At 41.8% G+C, this 27,424-nt stretch overlaps 1 protein-coding gene across 4 annotated transcripts in view; it reads right to left on the bottom strand.

The window, feature by feature from the left end:
- Positions 1-27,424, bottom strand: part of nt5e (5'-nucleotidase, ecto (CD73)) — an 80,821-nt gene that overhangs the window by 51,442 nt on the left and 1,955 nt on the right. The window lies entirely within an intron of this gene.

The raw sequence follows: 27,424 nt of genomic DNA, 5'->3' as shown, positions 1-27,424 counted from the left end.
CCTCCTTCTCCCTACAGCATTGTCTCGTTTGCTTTACTTTTAGTACAGAGAATTCATTTCCTTCCTTTCACACCTTCAATTGTGCCCATTTTACATCTTTCAACACCATCAATAATGTCTTTGTCTTTTGCCTCTGCCAAAGAGTATTCAAAACACTTTTCCAATATCTTTCAATTCTGAAAGTAGTGTCATACTGGACTTAAAATGTTAACTGTTTTTTCATAGATGCTACTGGACCTGCTGGCTTTCTTTCGCATTCTGTTTGTTTCAGATTTCCAGCATCTGCAGTATTTTGCTTTTATTCCAGTAATATTCCTTATTAGATTTGAGACAGAAGATCCAGCAACTGCTCTATCATTTATCCAAGTCTTAGATTGACAGCGCGAGAAGTTCGCTGAGCCTCAATCTGCAGCTGGTTGTCATAGCATGCCTGGTGGCTCCAGCTGCCATCTTGTTTTCTCTCTTGCTGCTAAATCATGGCCTGATGAACTGTCTCTTTTTGTGAGCTTAGTAAGGTTGGAAACAAAAACAGAAATTGCTCTAAAAGGTCAGCAGGTCTGGCCATCTCTGTGGAGAGAAAGAGTTAACATTTTGGGTCGAGCGACTCTTCCTCAGAATTCTCGACCCGAAACGTTAACTCAGATTTTTCTCCACAGATGCTGCCAGACCTGCTGAGCTTTTCCTGCAATTTCTGCTTTTGTTTCTGACTTAAAGCATCTGCAGTTCTTTCGTTTTTTATTTGAGTAAGTTTGGATCCTATCAGCTATATTGATGCTGAGAGGATCCGTTGCAGTAGTGATCAAGCATTTGTAGGCTTTCCGACCCATGTGCAAGGTCACTTTTTTTGACAGCTTCGTCTGGCGTTGGAGGACTGTCCACTGTTGCTACTGGTCTTCAAGAACAAGGTAAAGTTGGGAGTGAAGGTTGGAGATATTCAATAACATCTCTGAAATCTATACACATCATTATCCGTTATTTTTAAAAAATTCAGCTGGGTAGTCTTCCTGTGCGTCTTCCTCCCTCCTCCCCATCTCTTCCTCCCTCTTTCCCCAAGTACTTCCTCTCTTCCCCCACCTCTTCTCTTCTCTACAATCACTGGCACTTCTAGAAACTAGAAAAAGAGCATCCTGGCTAGGATAGGTCGCAATTAGATATGAATTTCAAAAGTCAGCTTAACTGCATTTATCTCGATTCCACACATTTGAAGTGGCTTGGAAGAATGTGCATGTCACCATAACTTTCCAAACACTAATGTTGCACTTACTTTATCAGTCTGTGCTATGATGTGGAGATAGTAGGAACTGCCGATGCTGGAGAATCTGAGATAACAAGGTGTAGAGCTGGATGAACACAGCAGGCCAAGCAGCATCAGAGGAGCAGGAAAGCTGACATTTCGGGTCTGGACCCTTCTTCAGAAATGCGGGAGGGGAAGGGGATTCTGAAATAAACAGAGAGAGAGGGGGAGGCGGAGGTGCAGTCATTTGTCGCGAACCGAGCGTAGGTGTTCCACAAAGTGGTCTCCAAGCCTCCGCTTGGTTTCCCCAATGTACTGTATCCGCTGTTCCTGATGTGGCCTCCTCTACATCGGGGAAACCAAACGGAGGCTTGAAGACCGCTTTGTGGAACACGTATGCTTGGTTCACGACAAACGACTGCACCTCCCAGTCGCAAACCACTTCAACTCCCCCTCCCACTCCTTGGATGACATGTCCATCATGGGCCTCCTCCAGTGCAACAATGGTGTCACGCGAAGCTTACAGGAACTGCACCTCATATTTCGCTTGGGAACCCTGCAGCCCAATGGTATCAATATGGACTTCACAAGCTTCAAAATCTCCCCACACCTGACCTAATCCCAAAACCAGCTCAGGTCATCCCCGCCTCCCTGACCTGTCTTTTCTCCCAGTTATCCGCTCCTCCCACCTCAACCCCCACCCCCACCTCCTACCTACCAGCCTCATCCCCGCCTCCTTGACCTGTTCGTCTTCCCTTGACTGACTAACCTCCATCCTAACTCCCCACCTACACTCACTTTTACTGGGTCCATCCCCGCCCCCCTGACCTGACCGTCTCCTCTCCACCTATCTGCTCCTTTATCCATCTTCCATCCGCCTCCCCCTCTCTCTATATTTATTATAGAATCCCCTTTCCCTCCCCCATTTCTGAGGAAGGCTCCAGGCCCGAAACGTCAGCTTTCCTGCTCCTCTGACGCTGCTTGGCCTGCTGTGTTCATCCAGCTCTACACCTTGTTATCTGTGCTATGATGTGTACATATTTGCTTATTGCAAAAAAAAACTTTTTGAAGATGACCCAGAGCTCAGTGGTTAGCACTGCTGCCTTACAGCACCAGGAACCAAGGTTCAATTCCAGCCTTGGTGACTGTGTGTGGAGTTTGCACATTCTGTCCATGTCTCCATGGGTTTCGTCTGGGTGCTCTGGTTTCCTCCCAGTCCAAACATGTACAGGCTGGCTGGATTGACCATAGTTGTGCAGGCTAGGTGGATGGGTCATGGAAAATGCAGGGTTACAGGGAAGGGTAGGGGGCTGGATCGAGTTGGGATGCTCTGAGGGTCAATGTGGATTCAATGGGTCAAATGGCCTGCTTCCACACTGTATGGATTCTGTGATTCTAAGACTCGTTCTCCACAGATGCTGCCAGACCTGCTGAGCTTTTCCAGCAATTTCTGGTTTTGTTTCAGAACTTTTTGATTTTGTCTACTCTCTGCCTTGTGGAATCCAGGCGTCAGCCTCAGCAAAACAATGTGCTTCGATAAGTCCCACTTCCGCTGCAGTCAGCTCATGGAATTTGGGTATGTGTGCATAATGATGACGTGACTTGCAGGTCATTCATGTCAAGAATGGTGATTTCTGATCCATTTTGCAAGACTGAAATTGAGATTCAATATTTCATTCCTGACAATAAATTCATGTTAGTTTGCATGTCTGCATATAGTGCTTGACCAACATTTAGAACCATTGAAATGATACAGCTCAGAAGGGGGCCATTCAGCCTACTTTGTCCAGGTTAACCCAAAGACACCCTGATGCCCTTTCTAATCCCATCTTCCTGCACAGAGCCCTGCAGCTTACAGCCCACAAGATGCAGATCCAGGTACTTTTTGAAATGGTTTCAATGCCTCATGAACCTAAAGCCCTCTGTGGCACACCATTTCTCCAGCCAAGCATTCGTTTAATCTATCCTTTCAATCCTGCTCTTGCTAGCACATGGCACTGGGAGTAATCCTGAGATTACTACATTTGAGGTCCTATATTTTAGTTTATCTCCTAGCTTTCCTATTTTCAGCTTTCAGATGCACATCCCTTTGTTTACCTAATGTCCCATGACCACCAGCTGTTCACTCTCCCATTCCAGAATGTCCTGCAGCCGCTCCTGACATCCCTGACTCTGGCAACATACCATCCTGGATTCACATCTGCAGTCACAGAAGCACCTGTCTGCATCCCTTAGTATTGAATCCTCTCTCTATAGCCCTGCTGTTCATTTGCCTTCCCTTCTGTGCAGCAGAGCTACCCATCTGCCATGAACTTTCCACTGAGAGGCCACCCGCATCCCCAAGAATATCCAAAGCAGTATATCTGTTTGAGAAGGGGATTACTGCACTTCCTTCCTGAGCCTTTTACTTTGTCTGGTGGTCACTCATTCCATTTCTGCTTGTGTGATCCTCACCTGCAGTGTGACCATCTCGCAAAACATGCTACCAATGACATTCTCAACATCACACATGCTCAAAACAGTGAGTCAGCTCACAGCTGCCACTCCAAAAAACAGCTAGCCAGTATTCACAGCTGGACACGCTTCTTGGATACATAGTCATCAGGCACACTGGAAGCGTCCCTTATTTCCCACATTGCACAAGAGGAGTACTCCACAGGTCTGAGCTCTCCTGTCATGATTTCTCTCTAGATTAAGCTACTTACTCCCTTTAAGGGAATTTAAATAAGCGAGGGAACTTCCTTCATTTCAAACACTTCTATTATAATCAAAAGACCCTACCTTATTTAAGCTAACATGCTTTAAAAACTGTAAGAAAATACTCTGCAGGTATCACTTACCAGATGGTGTTTCCATTGGGAGCATGTCACTTTCTTAACTGCCCAAACTGACACAGCACTGCACTCAGTCATTCGGCTTCACCTACTTCCTGTCTCTTCTAGCTCCCTGATTTCACCCAATTCCAAAGCATTCTCACTTAGCCGAGAAGCACTCACAGTGCAATAAGCGCTGAGGTTGTCTCCTTATTATAGGCTCCAAAAACTTATAGGCTTCTGACCTGAATAAAACCTGTTGTTCAGCTAACCAGCTTCACCTAAGAGTGATTCAGCGGACTCCAGTTTCAGAAATTGATTAAAACTATACCCATTCACACACAGCAGTTTTTAGTTACTAGATTAAAGAACTAATTTAGCTTGAAAATTAGCCATGAAATCAAGTTTAATTATCACTTACTCCTTGCAACTTACCCCTTGAAACTCCCTGTATTCACCCAACTCCAAAGTTGTATTTAGTTACATCGGTTACGTATTGCTGGCAAGAAACTAGCCCCAAGGTGCATTAATCATTGTTAAAACAATTATTTAATGACAAGTCTCAGCACAAGGACAAGGCATAGAATGGACCTGCAGTTGCCGTGACATAATCAAAGCCTGAGAACTCAAGCTTACCTTTTATGTGGTAAATGTATTCCATATTCCATAATTTGAGATTAGATTTTTCAAAATTATAAAAACTAATAAACACGATTACAGAGAGTGATGTGCATATCCTATGTTAATGGTCAAGGAGGGCATTCATGTAAATTTAGCACTAAGTCGCTTAATAGGTGAAGCTCTCAGTGGAGCTTCTGCTGTTTGGCAAGTACGCTGAGGAGGGAAGGGTGTCCTTACTGCTCTTGCCTGGTGCTTCCACTGTTGTGCCATATTCTATCATGCACCCTCTTTTCAGTTGTAAGTTCCCAGCAGCTGCCTACTGGTTTTCATCATTCTGGATGGTTAATTTTTCTTTTGTCACTCCTTGACTATAATGTAGTTGTTGGTGGTTGATGGAGTGAGGTGATTGGTGGTGCCTTAGGACGTCCCCTGTCATGTTCCAGTAAGCTGCTACAGGACTGACAAGCCAGCTGGTCTTTCCTTGCCTGTCATTTTCATACATTTGTATGAACCTAGTGGCCTTGACACCAACACTTTGGAAACATAAGCTGATCCAGCAGAGCAAAATCACATGCATAGATATTAGCCATATGTGGACGAGCAGTGGCACTGTGTAAGGATTGGCACTGCAGGTAGCAGAATAGAATGTATATACCTGTACTCTCAACATTAGAAAATTGGCAAAAATGCTGTAAAACAATAAAAACATGCCAAACAAAATATACCCCTGAGTGTTAATCTGTGAATGGATGTGGCTTGTTACATGAGTGATAGGGATATCCAATATTTCAGTAATTTAAGTATATATGTATGGAGATACATGCATTGAATTCATTGGATTTACATGCATTGGAGGTTTAAGGGAAAGGTTTTTCAATATTACATCATGAAAGAACTGCAGATGCTGTAAATCAGGAACAAAAGCAGAAGTTTTTGGAAAGTTCTAAGGAAGGGTCACCGGACCTGAAAAGTTAACTCTGACTTTACTTCACAGATGCTGCCAGACCTGCTGAGCTTTTCCAGCAACTTCTGCTTTTGTTCCTTATTAAAACAGTCTTGTTAAAAAAGGGAAGTTGTATTGGAGGGAACTATTGCAACCCTGAAACATATCTCAAGTTCTCTGTTTTTTTGGAGAAGAAAGGACGATAAGGAAGTTTCTCATACTGCGATTTTAAAGAATGAGAAGTCAGACCAAGAAAAAAACTGAAAACTTGTCGTGAGCAAATGATACAATTTTCGGTCATGCAGTGCAGCACCCCTGGTTTCCACTGACAGTTTATCTGCTCTTTGTTATGTAAAATACTGATGGTAATATTGGACAAGTCATGTCTCAGAGTGAAACCTGTTTAAATGGATCATGAGTTTTAGTTTTGAAATTTGATTAATATGGTGGTTTGTCACTGAATGTCACACAAGACTGCCAACATGTTTTTAACAAAAGAACAAACATTTACTACACAAACAAGAACACTATACATATGATTGTCTAATAAGAACTTAACAGAAACAGCAAAAAGAAAGATTCAACCCCTTTCCCAAGAATATCCTTTACAATCACTCAATCCCAGTGAAGTGTTAATCCTATCTTGAAGTCTTCAGTTTCTTACTCAGCTGACAAGATTGCAAGTATCTCCATTTAGTGTCTTTCTAGCCATTCACCAGATGTAACTCTCTTTGTTACTCCACAAAACACAGGGGCATGACTACTTCACTGATTTTTTTCTAACCAAATGTTAAGAAAATTTGTGTCTACCTAAACTGTTAAAAGAGTGCTAAGTCATTTTTCAGCTCTTCAAGTTTGAATTGCCACAAACTAAACTTCCTTCCTGCTGGCAGGAAACTGTTGTTCTCAACTGATTGTGGCCTCTCGTCTGTCTTTCTGCATATCAAAGCGTTCAACTTTGTTTAAATATTTCATCAGTTAACTTCCCAAGTAGTTTGTCTAGGTCATTTAGTTTATGGCAAATGCTTTCTTGAAAATGATATTTGAAGTAATTGTTCAAAATTACTGTCTGACCTCTTAATAAAACAAGTTAACTTCGCAAAACTAAAGTCAAAACCTATTTACCTCTAAAGTCCAAATTCTCAACTAATGATATAGTATAAAATTCTATTCATAATATTTTATAACACAAAGTAAATTCTGTTAGAAAAAGCAGGGGAAGGATCAGGAGTGAGACTCAGAAACAGTAGGAACCAGCTGCAAATGATTTAAATTGGGTTGCACCAGCAATTCTAAGACACAGAGAGCATTCAAACCATCATCATTCCTATAATATGCAACTAGAAAACCACAAGGCATAATTCTACCAAACACAGAACAGTTTTATTGCTTAAATAAACTATTGCCAAAAAAAATTCAAGAGGAGGAAGGGTTGGCAATACTGAAGTGGAAAAGCCACTTGAAGTGGGTGGGATGCTCTAATCCCTGAAGGAAGTGAGAATGGAAAATCACAGGCTTTCAAAGTGTGGTTACTATTGTATTATAGGAAATGCAGCAGCCAATCTGTATGTAGCAAGATTCCATGAACATGTAGTATAAGGCTTGACTTTTCATTTATTGTGAAGTCGATGTTTCATTTCTTGTCGATATTAATGGAGAATAGGATAATTTTTGTAGTAATGTTAATCTCTGCTCTTTTTGAACGGGATAATTTTGCATTCAACAGACAGGGCTTGTGAAGCTTCGGTTTAAAATCTCATGTGAAACATTGCCAACAGTATTGTACTCCTTCAGTATGAAACAGGAGTTTCAGCCTAGGTTTTGAACGCAGGTTTCTGTAGTTGGGTTTGAATGTACAACCTTCTATCTCTGAAGCCAATAGTTGAGAAAGAAAATAAACACTTTTTGATATCAAACTGAAGTTGCAATCATGGTATTGTTATAGCACAGGAGGCCATTCAGATTGTCATGTCTGTTCTGGATCTCGGAGGAGCAATTTAACTGATGCCACTCCCCTGTCTTTTATGTGTGGCTCTGCAATATTTTCTCTTTCACATCATGATTCAATTCCCTCTTGAAACCTTTAATTAACCTTTGCCTCCACCACATTCTAATATAGTGCTTCCAGATGCTGACTAATTGCTGGATGAAAAGTATTTTTCCTTATGTTGTCATTGTTTCTTTTGCCACTAATCTTAAATTTACATCCTCTGACTGTTGATCATTCCACAAAGGGAATAGTTTTTCCCTACCTACTGTGTCCAAATCCCTCTTTATATTGAATTCTTCCATTAAATCTTATCACAGCCTTCTCCAAGGAGGACAGTTCCAACTTCTCCAATCTACCTACCATGGCGTATTACCTATGATTATTTTTAGTAATGCCTTTACATTCTTTCTAAAATGTGGTGCCCAAAACTGGACATATATTCCAGTTGAAGCTCAACAGTGTAACAGTACATCATTTTCCCTTTATTCTTTCATGGTTATGTGATTTGTAGTCAAGATTTGCATTTGTTGTCCATCTCTAATTTCCTTGAACTTAAGCCTGTTATATAGGACAGTCAAGAGTCAACCACATTGCTGCAAGTCTGGAATCATATATAAGTCAGCACGAGGGAAGGACAGGACTTTGCTTTCCTGAAGGACATTGCGAACTAGATAGAGTTTGAAAACAATCATTTATCATTACTCTTCATTTTCTTTTACTCAGCCTATTTCATATCCATGTTGCAATTGTTCTATTTATTTCATGAGCTCTAACTTTGTTTATAAGTCTGCGGTGTGGCATTTCATCAAATGCCTTTTGAACATTCATCTACACCACAGCATCGCAGTGCCCTCATCAACCATCTCTGTTTTGTCATCAAAAAACTCAAACCAAGTCAGTCAAACACAGTTTGCCCTTAACAAATCTATAGTGGCTTTCTTGAATGAACCTGAATTTTCCAAGTGACCATTAAATTTTCCTGAATTATTGTTTCTAAATGCCTTTGCAACTACTAAGGCTAACCAATTTTTGAAGAGGTGACCACGTATCTAAGTAAAGGCAATGCATTTGACATAGTTTACTTGAATTTCAGCAAGGTTTTTGATAAGGTGCCACATGGGAGACTGATAGCAAAGGTAAGCACCCATAGGATCCAAGGAAATTTGGCTAATTGGATACAGAATTGGCTGAGTGGCAGGAAACAGAGGGTGATTGTTGAGGGTATTTTTGTGACTGAAAACCTATGTCCAGTGGAGTTTCACAGGTTCAGTGTTGGGGCCCTTGCTATCTGTGGTTTATATAAATGATTTTGATTTTAATGTTGAGAGTTTCATCAGGAAATCTGCAGATGATATGAAAATTGGTGGAGTAGTAAATAGTGAGGAGGATAGCCTTAAATTACAGAAGGATGTAGATAGTTTGGCCAGATGGGCTTATTAGTGGAAAATCAAATCCAATCCGGATAAGTGTGAGGTGATCCACTTGGACAGGATAAACAAAGCAAAGGAATACATGATGAACAGTAGGATACTGGGAAGCATTGAGAATCAGAGGGACCTTAGGTTGCATGTCCACCAGCCTCATGTGGTAGTGGAACAGGTAGATAAAGTGGTTAAAAAGACATATGGGATACTTTCCTAGCTGAGGCATAATTTAAGAACAGGGAGGGTACACTGGAACTGTATAAAGCACTGGTGAGACCACAACTAGAGTATTGTTTGCAGTTCTAGAATCCAAGTTATGGGAGGGATGTGATTGTATTGGAGAGGGTGCTGGGCTGGACAGTTTCACGGATGAAAATAGATTGGATAATCTAGGGTTGTTGTCTTTGCAGCAGAAGACACTGAGGGGGGACATGATTGAGATGTTTGGAATTATAAAGGGGCACAGACAGGACAGGCAAAAATGAACTTTTCCTCTTGGTGGAGGGATCAATGTCCAGGTGACATAGATGCAGGGCAAGGGGCAGGCGATTCAGAGGGGATGTGAAGAAACTTTTTTTTTTGCTCAGAGGTGGTGGGAATCTGAAATTCACTGCTTTATAAGGGTAGTACAGGCAGAAATCCTCATAATGTTTGAAACGTATTTAGATGTACACTTGCAATGCCAAGGCATATGAGGCTATGGTCCAAGTGCTGGAAGATGGGATTACAATAGTTACGTGATTGTATTTGATCAGCGCAGACTGAATAGGCCAAAGGGCATTTTTCTGTGCTGTAAACCTCGATGATTGTAAACTGGCTGGCTTGTAGTTGCTCAGCTTATTGTTACACCTTTATTAAATAATTTTCAAATCCTCTGGCATCACCCTAAGAGCCTAAGATTGGAAAATTATGTCTGGTGTCTTTATAATTTCCATCAATTTCCCCTCATTATCTTGGGATGCATCACCATCGATCCAGTTGTCTTATCAACTTTAAGTACAGACAGCCTGTCTATTACCATCCCCTTACTAATTTTAATTCCTTCAGGTATTTGAACTGAATCCACTTTCTCTATGACCTTGGCAGTATTTTTTTCCTTGGTAAAGAGAGATATTAATAATAATTAATTTAGTACTCAGTCATGCTCCCTGTCTCCATATACAAATTACTTTCTTGATCTCTAATGAGCTCAGCTCCTCTTTTTCTTTTTCCTAAGTATACATATTTTTGAATCAACACATTCAGAAATGTCAATACACTCTTCTGGAGCAGGAGCAGAAGCACTTCATGGGGCTTCTAAGCTATAGAAAGCTTCTAGATTCATTTTTATATTATCTGCCAGTCTCTTCTCATAGACTTTCTTTGCTTCTTTTATTTGCTTTTCTAATTTTCCCTCAACCTTCAATATTCAGTTTTGTTCTCAGTTGTGTTTTTGTCTGACATCTGTCATAAGCACACTTATTCAGCTTCATCTTAATGACTAACTCTTCCATCATCCGAGGAGCTATATCCACTATGTAGAAATATACCTAAAGACCTGTACATACTCGAAGAATTCTAGCCCCTTTCTGCTTCTTATGTTATCTAAATCAGGCTGTAATATTTCCTCATTGTAACTACTCTATGATTCTTGAACTTCTTTGTAATTTCCTATCAAATTTTGTTCCTCACAATCATCGCTACTGGATAGTGGCCCATTGACCAGTCTTAGTAATGTAATTGCACCTTTTTGTTCCTTAGCTTGAGCCAAATAGTATCTATGCTTGACCTTTTTGGGATATCTTGTTTCTTCAGAACTGCTCATCTTAGGTAATGTTGTCACTCTTAAATACCTTGTAACAAGAAAATTTAACACCTAGTTCTACCATTCTTTAAGTCCAATCTCTGTAAAGATTTGTCGTGTGGCTAACTGTATCTACAGCTTAACAATTTATTTACTACACTTACACATTCACATTAATGCACCATAACACTAATTTAGACTATATTACTTTCTTTCTTACACTGAACCAACTGCCTAGCTCCCAAAATGTTTTGCACCTTTGTATTCCCCTCTGATATTATCTCCTGACTTCCAGATCCCTATCAAATTAGTTTAAACCCTCAAAAATAGCATTAACAAATTGACCTACAAGGAAATTGGTCCTAGTTCTTTTTAGGTACAACCTGTTTGGCTGGTACTGATCACATTCTCACCCCCAAACCAATCCCAATGCCTCGAGAATTTAATGCCACCTCTCCTGCACCACTTCTCCAGCCATGCCCTCATCTGCTCTTGCCTTGCATTTCTAATCTTGCTCATACCGAACCAGAAGTAAGCTAGATATTGAGATAACAAGGTGTACAGCTGGATGAACACAGCAGGCCAAGCAGCATCAGAGGAGCAGGAAGGCTGACATTTCGGGCCTAGACCCTCCTACTACTATTGTTTTTCCTATCACCTTTATGTCCCATGTACAGCTGAGTCAGCGGTGATGGCATTTCTTGGCTTTAGCTGCACTCCCCCAGATACACCATTACCTTCATCAGTATTCAGAACAGTACACTGGTTGGAGAGTGGGATCATTCCGGGGACTCCTACACTACCAGCCATTTTCTTTTTAATTGTCTTCTAACTCCCATAAACAACAGATCAGATTTTAGGCTCCGAAGTCCTGCTACAGGCAGCATGGTGGCTCAGTGGTTAGCACTGCCGCCTCACAGCACCAAGGACCTTGGGAGTTTGCATAATCTCCCCCTGTTTCCGCTGGGTGCTCCAGTTTCCTCCCATAGTCCAAAGATGTGCCAGTTAGGCAGATTAGCCGTGGTCAATTGCCCTGTAGTGTCTAGGGATGTGCAGGCTGGGTGGATTAGCCATGGTAAATGCAGGTTTATAAGAAAAGAGTTGGTCTAAGTAGGATGCTCTTTGGAGGGTTGGTGCAGACTTGATGGACCAAATGTTCTCTATCTGTACTGTAGGGATTTAATGATACTTCCAGCCATAAATGGTGATGGACAACTAAACAACTAGCAGGAATAGGCAGCTCCACAAATAACCTCAATATTAAGGATGCGGCAACTCCGTGTGAAAGATGAGCCTGAAGCATTTATACAGTGTGCAGAGTGGGTGATCCATCTTGGCCTCCTCCTGAGGTCTCTATCACAGATATTTGTCTTCAACCATATTGATTCATTCCATTAATATCAAGAAGCACCAGATACTACAAAGGCTATGTGTCCTGACAATACTCCAGCAATAGTACTGAAGGCATGTGCTCCAAAACTTGCTGTACCCTTCATCATGCTATTCCAGAACTAAAATGTCAGAATCTATCTGACAATGTGGAAAGTTACCCGATATATCCTATTCACAAAAAGCAGCACAATTCAAACACAGCTACTACTGCTGTTTTATTCTCTATCATCAGCACAGTAATTTAACAAATTGTCGATCGTGCTATCAAGTGAAATTTGCAAGGGGAAAGCCTACTCACTGATGTTCAGTCAGCTTTTGCTGGGGCTACTCAGTTCTTGACCTCATTATAGACTTTGTCCAAACATGAATTAAAAGGCTGATCTCCAGAGGTTGTTAAGTCATAGACATTTTATAGCATGGCAGAGGGCTCTTTGGCCCATTGTATCCACACCACTCAGCTCGCATCTAACCCTAATCCCCTAGCCTTGTATGCTTTGATGTTTTGAATGCTCATCTAAGTACTTCTTAAACGTCTGGAGGGTCCCTGCCACTACCATTCCTTTAGGCAGTCCCAAACATCCACCAGCGTCTGGATGAAACAAGTATTTCCTCAAATGCCCTCTAAACCTCTTGCTCCTCAGTTTAAACCCCTGGTTATTAACCCCTCCACTTAAGGTTAAAAGTTTATCCCTATCTACATAATCTATGACCCTTGCAACTTTGTACACATCAATCAAGTCCCCTAAGAGTCTGCTCCAAGGAAAACAATCCCAGCCTTTCTAATCTCTCTTCATAGGTGAATTGCTCCAGCCTAGACAACATATTGGTAGATCTCTTTTGGACTCTCTCTACTGCACAAATTACTTCAGCTGTGGCCTAACTAATATTATAGACAGATCCATCATAACCTCCTTGCTCATGTATTCAATGTCTTGACTAATAAAAGCAAATATATTATATGGTGCGGTTGGAGACATATTCGCCAAACCGGTGGATTTGGTTGCAAAAGTTTTGTCACCCCGCTAGGTAACACTGTCAGTGCGCCTCTGGTGAAGCGTTGGTGTTCTGTCCCACTTGTTATTTATATGCCTCAGTTTACTGAGGTGGTTGACATTACTTCCAGTTTTCTTTCTCAGTGGTTTGTACCCGTGTAAAAGATAAGCCTGAAGCATTTATACAGTGTGCAGAGTTGGTGATCCATCTTGGCCCCATCCTGAGGTCTCTAACATCACAAATATTTGTCTTCAACCATATTGATTCATTCCATGTAATACCAAGAAACACCAGATACTACAAAGGCCATGTGTCCTGATAATACTCCAGCAATAGTACTGAAGGCACGTGCTCCAAAACTAGCTGTACCCCTCATCATGCTATTCCAGAACTAAAATGCAAGAATCTATCTGACAATGTGGAAAGTTACCCGATATATTCAATGTGTTTGTTGATGGAGTTCCGGTTGGCATAGCAGGCCTCCAGAAATTCTCTGGCTTGTCTCTGCTAGGCTTGTGCGATTATCGATGTGTTGTCCCAGTCGAATTTGAATGTTGTCTCACTTCATACGGACGAGTGACATGAATTCGACTAGGCAACACATCGATAATCACACAAGCCATTCAGTGACTCGCCAGAGAATTCCTGGAGCCCTGGTATTCCAACTGGAACTCCATCAACAAATACATTGAATTGGACCCTGTGTACAAACCACTGAGAAAGAAAACCGGAAGTAATACCAACCACCTCAGTAAACCAAGGCGTATAAATAACAAGTAGGACAGAACACCAACGCTTTCACCGGAGGTGCACTGATGATGTTACCTAGCAGGGTGACAAAACGTTTGCAACCAAATGCAACGGTTTGGCGAGCACGTCTACAATCTCATCCAAAACCTGAGCAACAAATCTTCTCGACCACTTTAAATATTATCTGCTTTCTTAATCACCTGATGTGATGAAAGTGATAGACCTTGACATCAAGGCTGAGCATGGTAGCAAGAAACCCTAGGAATACAGGAGTCATTGGGAATAATGAAAAGATTATCTGCTGGTTGGAATTATACCTACCACAGAGGAAGATGGTTTTGGTGGTTGGAGGACAATTCAGCTGTAGGACATTTCTGCAGGAGTTCCTCAGGATAATGTCTTAAATCCAGCCAACTTCAGCTGCTTCATCAGTGAACTTTCATCCATCATAAGGTCAGAAGTGGAGATATTCACTGATGATTGCAAAATGTTCAGCACCATTAGTGACTCCTCACATACTGAAGTAGTCCATGTCCAAATGCAGTAAGAACTGGATAACATCCAAGCTTGGGCTGATATGTGACAAGAAAGATTTCTGCCGCACAAGCACCCAGCAATGATCATTTCCAGTAAGAAAGAATCTAGCCATCCCACAGTAATGTTCAATGGTATTACCATTGCTGAATCACCTATTAACAACATCCTGGAGGTTACAATTGACGAGAAGCTAAATGGTCCAACCATATAAAGACTAGCTAAAAGAGCCAATCAGAGGCTAGGAATTCTGCTGCCAGTAACTCACCCCTGGTCTCCCCAGTGACTGTTCACCATGTACAAGACAGAAGTCAAAGTGATGGAATACTGTGTACTTGCCTGGATGAGTGCAGCTCTACCAACATTCTAGACGTTTGCGACAATTCAGAACAAAGCATCCCATTTGATTGGGACCCCATACGACACCTTTAACATTCATTCCTTTTACCACTGATGCACAGGGCAACAGAGTGTACCATCTACAAAATGCTCTACAGTAACTCACCAAAGCTCATTTAACAGCACCTTCCAGACTCATACCTCTACACCTAGGTATGTGGGAACACCATCACTTACAAGTTACCCTCCAAGCTACAAGCCATCCTGATTTGGAATTTTTTTGTAATAATTCTTCACAGTTGTTAGCTAAAAATCCTGGAATTCCCTTCCTAAGAGCATTGTGGGTGTCCCCTGCCCATGGACTACAGCAGTTTAAAAAGGCAATTCACTACCATTGTCTCCAGGCAATAAATACTGGCCTAGCCAGTGTCATCGACATCTCATGAATGACTAAAACAAAAATTCTTGCACAAATGAGTATCCAGAACATGGGAAATGCTTAGCCATTCCAGATTATTAAATAAGAAAAGTTAATGCGGCCCATTCATCCAGACTGAGGAAAGGTCACTTGGCCCAAAATGTTAACTCTGGTTTCGCTCCACGGATGCTGCCAGACCTGCTGAGCTTTTCCAGCAATTTCTGATTTTGTTTTTGATTTATAGAATCCATAGTTCTATCAGTTTTCATCTAAACTTTTGTGTTTCACAAATGACCCTCACAAAAGTATAGAATCCAATATCCTGTTAACTTGAATAACCTCTATGAAGTCACTTTGAATTGTAGTTTCTCTTATGTTAATAACACCAACTTTTGAACCTACCCTGAGGCAAGAACACAAAGAATGCTATAATACGCTTGTCCTCCCTGACCCTTCTTTAGGGCCTTGAAATTGCTTCTTCAAGAATGATAAACTTGTTTTCTAGTCACAGTCACAGCCTATGAGTTCTTAAGAACTTTGACCAGTTTTTTCTGTACGTATGTGTGTGGCAACAGCATGTGCCAAGGCTCTGGAGAATGAAGGGAGATAGGACAGATGGAAGAAGTCTTGGCTTTTAAGAGCAGAGGGTCACGACAGTAGTTTGAGGGGAAAAGGGACATGAGGATCAATTATACTTGCATGCATAAATAGTTACTGAGGAGCTATTCTAGATGAACTACATGAGTTTACAGAGGGGAGGAGAAACAATGGAGAAATTTGGAGAACAAGGTGTAGAGCTGGATGAACACAGCAGGCCAAGCAGCATCAGAGGAGCAGGAAAGCTGATGTTTTGGGTCTGGACCCTTCTTCAGAAATGGTGGAGGGGAAGGGGATTCTGAAATAAATAGAGAAGGGGGGGAGGCGGATGGAAGATGGATAAAGGAGCAGATAGGTGGAGAGGAGACGGACAGGTCAAGGGGGTGGGGATGGAGCCAGTAAAGGTGAGTGTAGGTGGGGAGTTAGGGTGGGGGTTGGTTAATCCAGGGAAGACGGACTGGTCAAGGAGGTGGAATGAGGCTGGTAAGTAGGAGGTGGGGGTGGGGTTTGAGGTGGGAGGAGTGGATTGGTGGGAGAAAGGACAGACAGGTCAGGGAGGTGGGGATGAGCTGGGCTGGTTTTGGGATGTGGTCGGGGGCAGGGAGATTTTGAAGCTTGTGAAGTCCACATTGATACCATTGGGCTGCAGGGTTCCCAAGCGAAATATGATGTGCTGTTCCTGCAACCTTCGGGTGGCATCGTTGTGGCACTGGAGGAGGCCCAGGATGGACATGTCATCCAAGGAGTGGGAGGAGGAATTGAAGTGGTTCGCGACTGGGAGGTGCAGTCGTTTGTTGCAAACTGAGCGTAGGTGTTCCACAAAGCGGTCACCAAGCCTTCGCTTGGTTTCCCCGATGTAGAGGAGGCCACGTCAGGAACAGCGGATACAGTATACCACATTAGCAGATGTGCAGTTGAACATGTGTTTGATGTGGAAAGTTTTACTTGGGGCCTGGGATGGGGGTGAGGGGGGAGGTGTAGAGGCAGGTGTAGCATTTCCTGTGGTTGCAGGGAAAAGTGCCGGGGGTGGTGGGGAGTGTGGAGCGGACAAGGGAGTCACGGAGAGAGTGGTCCCTCCGGAAGGCAGATTAGGGTGGGGAGGGAAAAATGTCTTTGGTAGTGGGGTCACATTGCAGATGGCGGAAGTGCCGGAGGATGATGCGTTAGATCTGGAGGTATGTGAGGACGAGGGGGATTCTGTTTTGGTTGTATTACGGGAAGGGGGTATGAGGGATGAGTTGCGGGGAACGCGAGAGACATGGTTGAGGGCGTTTCTGACCACTGTGGAGGGGAAGTTGAAAAACGAGAACGAGTGGAATGTCTCATCTCGGAGCAGATGCGGCGGAGGCGAAGGAATTGGGAATAGGGAATGGCATTTTTGCAGGAAGGTGAGTGAGAGGAGGTGTATTCTAGGTAGCTGTGGGAGTCGGTAGGCTTGAAATGGATATCGATTTCCAGGTGGTTGCCAGAGATGGAAACAGAGAGGTCCAGGAAGGAGAGAGAGGTATCGGAGATGGTCCAGGTAAACTTAAGATTGGGTTGGAAGGTGTTAGTGAAGTGGATGAACTGTTTGAGCTTCTCATGGGAGCACGAGGTGGTGCCGATACAGTCATTGATGTAACGGAGGAAGAGGTGGGGGATAGGGCCAGTGTAGCTTCGGAAGAGGGATTGTTCCATGTATCCTACTTGGGCAGGTGTCAGGGATGTGGTGAGGACGGGATAGATGAAAGTATAAATTTAGAAGAAATAGAAGGAAGCAGCAGAATCAGCCTGTAAGCGAAAAATCTACAAAATCTTCATACTTGTTAGTGTGAGGAGCAGGAAAGTTGACGTTTCGGGTCGGGACCCTTCTTCAGAAATCACAGGATATTTTGGGAAGTTTGGGCAGAAATTATGGGGCGCCTCGCAGAGATATTTGTTTCATTCACAGCCATGGGTGAGATGCCAGAGGACTGGAGGGTGACCTTAATTAAGAAAGGCTGTAAGGCAAAGCCTGGGAAATATAGACCTGTGAGCCTGATATCGGTGGTGGGTAAGTTGTTGGAGATGATTCTGAAAGATAGAATTTACATGCTTGTGGAGAGGACTGATAAGGGATAGTCAGCATGGTTTTGTGCTTGGGAAATCGTGTCTCACAAACTTGATCGAGTTCTTTGAGGGCAGAGGGGTAGATGTTGTCTAAATGGACTTTGGTAAAGCCTTTGACAGGGTTACAAAGCATAGAATCCCTACAGTATGGAAGCAGGCCATTTGATCCATCAAGTCACATCGTTCCTCCGAAGACCATCCCACCCAAACTTACCCCCTACCCAATCCATATAACCTGCATTTCCCATGGCTAATCCACCTAGCCTGCACATTCCCAGGATGCTATGGACAATTCAGCATGGCCAATCCACCCAACCTGCACATCTTTAGACTTTGGGCGGAAACTGGAGCATCCAGCAGAAATCCATGCAGACACAGGAAAAATGTGCAAACTCCATACACAGTCGTCCAAGGGTGGAGTCAAACCCAGGGATTGCTGGCATATGAGACAGCAGTGCTAACCACTGAGCCACCATGCCACCCAGTAGATTAATTAGTAAAGTTAGATTACATGGAATTCAGGGAGAGATTGGATACAAAATGTACCTGAATCAACCACTTCCTCTGGAAGCTCATTCCACACAGGAATCATTCTCTGTGAAAAAAAAGTTACTCTTCATGTTCTTTTTAAATCTTTCTCCTCTCACATTAAAAATTTGCCCCCTAATTTTGAATTCCCCACCTTAGAGAAAAGATCTTTGTTACTTATCTTGCCCCTCATAAGGTCACCCCTCAACCTCTTACACTCCAGTGAAAAAGTCCAAGCCTATCCAAGGCATTTGGCATGCCTGCCTTCATTGCTCAGACCACTGAGTATGGGAGTTGGGACATCATGTTGAGATTATACAGGATATTGGTAAGGCCACTTCTGGAGTACTGTGTACAGTTCTTATTGTCCTCCTTTAGGAAGGGTATTATTTAATTGGAGAGGGTTCAGAAAAGATATACCAGGAAGTTGGGAATGGAGTATTTGAATTATAAGCAGAGGCTGGATAGGCTGGGACTCTTTTCCCCTGGATTGTAGGAGGTTGAGAGGTGCCCTTACAGAGGTTTATAAAATCGTGAGGAGCATAGATAAGGTGAATAGCAAAGATCTTTTCCCTACGGTAAGCTGTTCAAATCTAGGGGGCATATTTTTAAAGTGATAGGAGAAAGATTTGAAATGGACCTGAGGGGCAACTTTTTTGCACAGAGGGTGGTGTGTACATGGAATGAGCTGCCAGAGGAAGTGGTAGATATAAGTACAGTTACAACATTTAAAAGACATTTGGACAGGTACATGATTTTTGAAAGGTTTAGAGGAATATGAGCCAAACACAAGCAAGTGGGACAAATTTAATTTGGGAAACCTGGTTGGCATGGACGACTTGGACCGAAGGGTCTATATGACTCTACTATTCCCGGAATGTTCTCAGGGCCTGAAAGGGGGAAAGGACAGTAAAGAATTCTGAGAATCACAAGTAAATACTTAGAGTTAGAAAACGAGAATGTGTTATGATATGGTTGGATAATATAATCACGTGTTCTAGTTTGAATATGATTGGATAATATAGCCATGTGTACTAAACTGGAATATAAACTATGTGAACGCTGTGGGATAGTGATATGGGTGAGTAAATATAAAATGTTTTGATTGAAAACTTATTATCCAGAGAAATAATATGAAATCATGAGGTTGTTGACTTTCTCACTGAGCTGGCTTGTTTTTGTTCAGATGTTTCTTCACCATGCTAGGTGACATCATCAGTGGAGCCTCCAATGAAACAATGTTATTCTACTCTGCTTGGAATTTATACTGTTCAGTCTGTTATGGTGAGTACTGTCATTTCCGGTTTTGATCTGTATGGATTTATATATGGGGTCCAATTCTATGTGTTTGTTGATTGAGGTATGGATGGAGAACCATGCCTCTAGGAATTCCTGTGCATGTCTATGTGTGGCTTGAACTACTATGGTTACTTTGTCCCAGTTAAACTGATGGCCTTCATTGTCTGAATATACAGATATTGAAGATAGTTCATTGTGCTGTTTTGCTGCGAGCTGATGTTTGTTGTGAGTTGTCTGTTAGATAGGTTTCTTATCCAGGCGTCCAGTTTGTTGTTGTTCTTGTTTTTGTGGTGGATCAGTTTGGTCAGTTTCTCCTGTAGTTTGTGTCTCTTCTTAGCTTTGGTTTTGTGTCGATTGATGGTGATGGCCTGGTCTAGGGGTGTAGTACTTAATATCTGTACATTCAGACAATAAATGCCATCAGTTTAACTGGGGCAAAGTAACCAAGCCAAACATAGACATGCACGGGAATTCCAAGAGGCATGGTTCTCCACCCATACCTCAAATCAACAAACACATAGAATTGGACCCCATATATAAACCCATACAGATCAAGACTGGAAATGACAGGGTGGTACTCACCATAATGGACCGGACAGTATAAATTCCAAGCAGAGTAGAATAGCATCGCTTCATCGGAGGCTCCACTGATGATGTCACCTAGCATGGTGACGAAACGTCTGAACAACAACAAGCCAGCTCGGCGAGCAAATCAACAACCTCATCCACAACCCGAGCTACAGATCTTTGCCAAAACTTTAATATAAAATCGTGCTTGGTGTTGTTGCAAAGTTTGAATCATGCGCTATGTTTGATGGGTACACCTCCTGTGTATACACGAATAAAAGTTTGAATTAAGAAATGAGTCTTGTCTGGTGTGGAAGAGGGATTTGAGTGTTAAGATCACCCTTTCAAGGCGCATTAACTTTGCAGTATCTAGCACCTGAAACTGTCTCTTGACAAAGTCACTCAGATGGGGATATTTGTGGAGCCTTCTTCTCCAGTGAGTAGTTTGGTGGTCCATAGTCCACCACCTGTCATGACTGGACGTAATAGGAATGTAGAGCTTAGATCTAATCCTCTGGTTGTGGGATCATTTCGCTCTATCTATCACTTGCTGCTTACGCTGTTTGGCTTGCAAATAGTCCTGCTATGTAGCTTCAACAGGTTAACACCTCATTTTTAGGCATACCTTGACCCCTTTGCTTGATGGCAATGTTTGAGTGGGGGCTATGCCAGGGCCATGAGGTTGCTGATTGCATTGGTGTACACTTTGGTTGCTGCTGATGGTCCCCAGCACCTGAAGGATACCTCATATTGAGTTACCAGATCTGTTTGAAATTTGCCCCATTTGGCATGTTGGAAGCTGCACAGCACAAGGACTGTGTGGTGGTCACTCATGGATATTGTTGTGGATAGATGCATCTGCAGCAGGTGGATGGTGAGGATGATATCAAGTATGTTTTTCCTCACCACCTGCCACAGACCCAGTCCAGCAGCTATGTCCTTCAAGACTTGGCCGGCACAATCAGTAGTGCTATTGCAGAGTTATTCTTCATGATGGATGTTGAAATTCCCCACCCAGAGTACATTTTGCACCCTTGTCACCTTCTATGCATTCTCCAAGTATTGTTCAACATGGAGGACGACTAATTCATCAGGTAAGGGAGGACAGCATGTGGCAAATAGCAGGAGGTTTCCTTGCCAATGTTTGACTTGATACCATGAGACTTTATGGTATCTAGAGACAATATTGAGGATTCCCAGGGCAATTCCCTCCCAATTATATACCACGTATGCCACCTCTGCTGGATCCATCCAGCCGGTAGGACAGGACATATTCAGGAATGGTGATGGTGGTGTCTGGGCTGTGAAACAGCTCTCCCAATTCTAGCACTAGCCCCCAGATTTTGGTCAGGTGGACTTTGCAGGCCGACAGCGCTGTTTTTACCATTAGTATTTCCGGTGCCTAGGTCAATGCCAAGTACTCTGTGCAGTGGCATTTCTTTTTACATACTTCTTAGCAATTGTTACTACTGAATGGCTTGCTAGGCGATTTCAGAAAGTGGTTAAGAGTCAACCAGACCAGATAGGGACAGCAGTTTTTTTTCCCAAAAGGACATTAATTAACCAGATTCTTTTTTAAAAATGGTAATGGTTTCATAATTATCATCAGATTTTTAATTCCAGGTATCTATTGAATTCAAATTTCACAATTTATCATGATAAAATCATGACGGGATTCAAATAAAGGTCCCTAGAACATGACCTGGGTCTCTGGATTATTAGTTGAGTGACAATACCACTACACAATCACCTTCCCTAATCTCAAAGCAATGCTGGAGAAAATGACAAGCCTGCTAAAACAAGTACACATGCACAGCACATACAAGGAATTGAAAACAACTCAGGAGACCATCCTTTCAGAAATAAATTGCTAAAATTAAGCTCTAATGAAAGAATTCAGACCGGGACGTAGAAGAAACTAAACAACCACTGAAGCAGCAAATGAACAAGGCCTAGGCTTCCAAGAAAATAAAAGGTAAAAGCAAGTTGAAGTAGCTGGAAAATTACTAGAGCAGGTTATGAAGGAAAACATACAAAGCACCAGCAGTAGGCTGAAACTTTTGCAAAATCAGAAGAATCCAGGGCATAAAACCAGAGGTTTCCAAATGAGCTAAATGCTCTTAAGAAACAAAACTTGGCTGTAATGCATCAGGCTAATCAAATTCTGTAATAGCAACTGTGGTCCACAACAAAAATGCTTGGCAACACAAATGACTGTGGCAATCAATGACGCCTCCAGACAGAGTTACTAGCATAAGATCTTGGGCACATCAGCAAGTAACCCATATGTTAGAGGTTAATTGGTTCACTTGTTATTGTAAGTAGTTAAACCTGCTTTTGGAAAGAAGATTGTACGTGTACCTTGCCTTTCAGAGAGTTCAACTTTAAGGACTTACGTGCTATGTGCATACAGCATTGACTCTGCTTGCAGGTAATAGGTCTACAAGCTGTACACACTGAAATCAGTTGGTTTACTGTAATGTCTGCTTCATAACATGTAATGTGTTCAACTGTTTTCAATATAGTATCTCAGTTATTCAATGCTTGACGAGTAATTGATCATTAAACCATTATTATTATAATTGACAAATAAACTGTAACTTGAGATCTAGAGTTGGGAATTTGTTATTGTACTTGCAGGTACCTTTATGACCCCATCCGTTTGAGAATTTTCGATTCTGATCAGTATGATGTAATGCATGTGGTTTGGTTCTCCTTGGCATCTCTCCCTTTCTTCACAGTCAAACATAATTCAGGAGTTGCATTATAAATGATATATTATAGATAGTTGTTAGAAACATTGTGATACAATATTAATAAGATTAAGCTGTTTAAAAGTCTGGATTTAGCACACAATTTGCTCCTAATTGCCGATCACCATAATTTAAACTTGCCTACAGATGCAAACCTAGAAACTGCAGGTCTAATATTCAGGAAGTATGTGGGATGGACACTATTTGACTCTGCTACTCCCTTCTCTTGTAGCAACAACATAGTCCAATTTCACGTCCTCCTCCTATTCCCCATCTAGATCATGGATCACCACTTAGATAGATTCCTATGACTAAGCAACATTTCAAAAGTTCTGCATTGATCTTAAGTGCTTGTGTGATGTCCTGAGTTTATGAAAGGAGATCAATGCAAATTATGACTTTCTTCACTGTAACCCTTGTAACAGTTTAAACTGTTTAAATTGCTGAAAAATAGAAAAAAAAAAAGCTTCTCAGTATTCATATATTATTCCACTACTTGTACATTATAGTCTTTTTTCACTGTTGGGTTTCACTTTTCCCAAAACATCCCACTAATGCAGGATCACACAGAAAACAAATATCCAACCTTATTCATGACTATCCCTTTCTCTCCAAAGTCCCCAAACATGCTATCACCTTGTATATCTATGTTCATCCTCACATCAGGTCAATGCACCTGCAATCGCATTGAAATGGACCTAATAACAGTCACAAGGTTTCAGACCCGAAACGTCAGCTTTCCTGCTCCTCTGATGCTACCTGGCCTGCTGTGTTCATCCGGCTCCACACCTTGTTATCACAGTCACAAATGAGATACTCTGACAGGAATCATGGTGTGCTATCCCCTCTAGGCCCCTCTGCCACCTTAGATATGATTGACCAAACCATCCTCCTCAACACCTGGACTCCATACTCCAGCTGTCCTGCAAATCTAATGCTTGGTTTCTCTGAAAATTATTTCAATCATAAATGTAGAAATGGCTTTTTTCCTGCTGCTCCTATTCCAGTGTCACCCAGTAATCCAACCTAGATTTCTTTTTAACTTCCCGATTGATTTTGGTGGCTGCATTTAAATACACAAGTTTCCATATATGTTGACAAACCTCAATCACTGCTTCCATTACCTCTGTGTTGCCTGGCTGCTTGTTTGACATTCAGACTTGGATCAGCTGCAATTTCCTCCAACTAAAGATTGTGAAGAATGTTCTGAGTTGAGTTCCGAACAAGAGTCACAATGAAACGAAATACCAGCCTTTCTGCTCCTATGATGCTGTTTGGCCTGCTGTGTTCATCCAGCCCTGCACCTTGTTGTCGCGGATTCTCCAGCATCTGCAGTTCCTACTATCTCTGATTCAAACGAAATATTAACTCAGTTTCTCTCTCTACAGAGGCTACCAGATCTGCTGAGATCTTCCAGCAATTTTTATTTTTATTTCAAAATTCCAGAAGCTTGCCATTATATTCTGGAAGAAAACTGGTGATGGACAATAAATACTGTCTTAACCTGTGATGCAAATGTCTTAAAAACAAAAAAAAATCCAAATCTACTTCTGTTTCCCACTGACCTGTCCATATGGTACTACACTGCAGAGATGTTTCTAAAGCTGATTACTCTATATCGACTTTGGTCCTCCATTCACAATAACTATTCTGCATTTAGTATACATGGTCATTCCATCAATTTCATCTTGCTCACAGAACAATTATGTAAACTCTTTCCCTCAGTTACAGCAGTCACTTATTTTAATGGCATAAAAGACATTAAATGACTTGGACAGCTTAAATGAGTGGTGAGAGGCATTCTGTATTTTTAATAGTGAATTGATGATAAACTCAGAATGATTTGAAGTCCACTCTACTGCTTCTATGACTTTATCTTAGGCCTCATTTATTCATATATTTATTAAATTAATTTGTAGTCAGAATTGCTTCACATGTGTAAAATACTATTCACTGGATTTGATAACTTACCTTTGGTAGATCTTTATTGGATCTATCCTTTTAAATATTACTGGAATCTAATTGCACAGACCACCCGCCTCCTATATTCTTACTTTTTTTTTGTTTTTCAGTGGCTTGTGAAGAATACAGGAGAAAGATGAGCTGTCCTCTTAAATTAAGATCTTAAACATACTTCTCATGGAAAGGTCTCCAGAAGCTGCTCTTTTGCTTAGCCATCCTTCAGATCTAATTTTATATCTTCCCTTGGAGATCACTTGGTTTTGGGTAAGAAAGTATCACAGTGCATAGAACTTTTCCTGGCTTTCATTTATCATAAAAAAGCACCAAAGCACCAGGTACCCAGGTTTGACTCCAGCCTTGGGTGACTCTCTGTTTGGAGTTTGCATGTTCTCCCTGTGTCAGCATGAGTTTCCTCTGGGTGGTCTGGTTTCCTCCCATAGTCCAAAAACGTGCAGATTAGGTGGATTGTTCATACTGAAATTGTCCAATGTTTTCAGACATGTGTTAGGTTAGGTGGATTAGCCATGATAGGTGTGGGATTATGGGTTACAGTAGGGGGCTGGGTCGGGTGGAATGCTCTTTGGAGGGTTGGTGCAGATTCAACAGGCTGAATGGCCTCCTTCCGCACTGTAGGGATTCTATGATTATCAAATTGCTACTTGTGTGAACTTCCTATAAACAGACTGACATGGACCTTACAACAGTGGCTGCATTTTAAAAAGTACTTCATTGGCTGTAACATGCTTGAGAATGTCAGTGGCTGCGTAAGGTGCTATATAGATGCAAGTCTAATTTTGCTAAATACTACAGTATGCGCCAAACAAACTGTGTCTTTGGAATACTGGCAGCCTGTTACTGACGCAGACAGTTTGAATATTTGTCAATAAATGCCTTGCAACACCGCTTTTTTCAGGCTGACAATTTATTGCCCAGACTGAACAGCCCTGGGACAAACTCCAGCAGAAATGAATCTTATTTATTAGTGATTATAGTTATGACTTAGAAAAGTGAATACAATAAACCAATTAATTGTTCATATTCATTATCACACAGGAGAGAAGAGCTCCATATGACCCAATGCTAAGGGTTCAACTCACTTAATCTTAGAACTTTGTGAATATTGCAGGGGAGTATGCATGGTTGAAATTCCTCTACACGCTATTTTGAATGCAATGGCTAGTGCATTCATGCCATATTCCTGTATACACTGTTGTAGCAGACTAGATGTAGCCTAGGTAGCCTGGCGTCTACATGTTTTATTCTAAATGGTTTGGCAACTTAGTTAAGTAGATCACATGGGAAATTAATACTAATGTAATAATTATTGGATGCTATAAACAACAAAAGGAAGAATGGCAAATTCATTAGTTGTTGCTTCCAGGCTTAATGTAGGCTTTTCCTAAAGTTTTAAAATGTGGTTTAGCAAATTAGCTTATAAATTCAGGCCAGTAATAAAAAGAACATAAGCAACTTGAATACAATGTTGGCTGAGGGAAAAGAAACAGAGGGTAATAGTTAATGGATATTTTTCAGGTTGGAATGTTTAACGTGGAATTCCCTAAGGGTTGGTATTGAGATTCTTGCATTTCTACATATACACATATAAAAATAAATGATCTGGATCTTGCGAGATAAGTATTTCAATAGAAACACTGTGCAGGGTTATGGGGAAAAGACGGGATTAAAAAGGTCACATTGCCGATGGAGTCACAATGGATCAATTTTTAAAAAAAATTAATTCACAGAATGTGGGAGTCACTGGCTAGGCCAATATTTATTGCCCATTTCTAATTGTATAAATGGCAGTTAAGAGTCACAGAATCCTTACAGTGTGGAAGCAGGCTATTCAGCCCATCGCATTCGCACTGACCCTCCGAAAAGCATCCCACCCAGACACCACCCCACCGCCCCCGTACCCTTTCCCTGTAATCCTGCATTTCCCATGGCAAACCCACCTAGCGCCTACATCCCTGAACACTATGGGCAATTTAGCACGGCCAATCCACCTAACCTGCATATCTTTGAATTGTGGGATGAAAGCGCAGCTCTCACAGGAAACCCACGCAGACAGGTGAATGTGCAAACTCCACACAGACAGACACCTGAGGGTGTAATCAAACCAGGGTCCCTGGCACTGAGAGGCAGCAGTGCTAACCAGTGAGCCAGTGTGCTGCCCCAATCACATTGCTGTAGGTCTGGAGTCATATGCAGGCTAGACCAGATAAGGATGGCAGTTTCCTTCCCTAAAGGACATTAATGAACCAAAAGTTTGGGTTTTTTGATAATTGATAATGTCATCAGCAAATGTGAACATATGACTTTGTAGCCTATCAACTAAGCTTTTAATAAATATGATAAATATTTGAAGCCCCAACATAGATCCTTGCAGCACACCA

The sequence above is a fragment of the Rhincodon typus genome, chromosome 9 (genome assembly GCF_021869965.1).
Source record: "Rhincodon typus isolate 14 chromosome 9, sRhiTyp1.1, whole genome shotgun sequence".
NCBI classification, from domain to species: domain Eukaryota; kingdom Metazoa; phylum Chordata; class Chondrichthyes; order Orectolobiformes; family Rhincodontidae; genus Rhincodon; species Rhincodon typus.
This window is presented reverse-complemented; position numbering and strand designations above follow the sequence as displayed.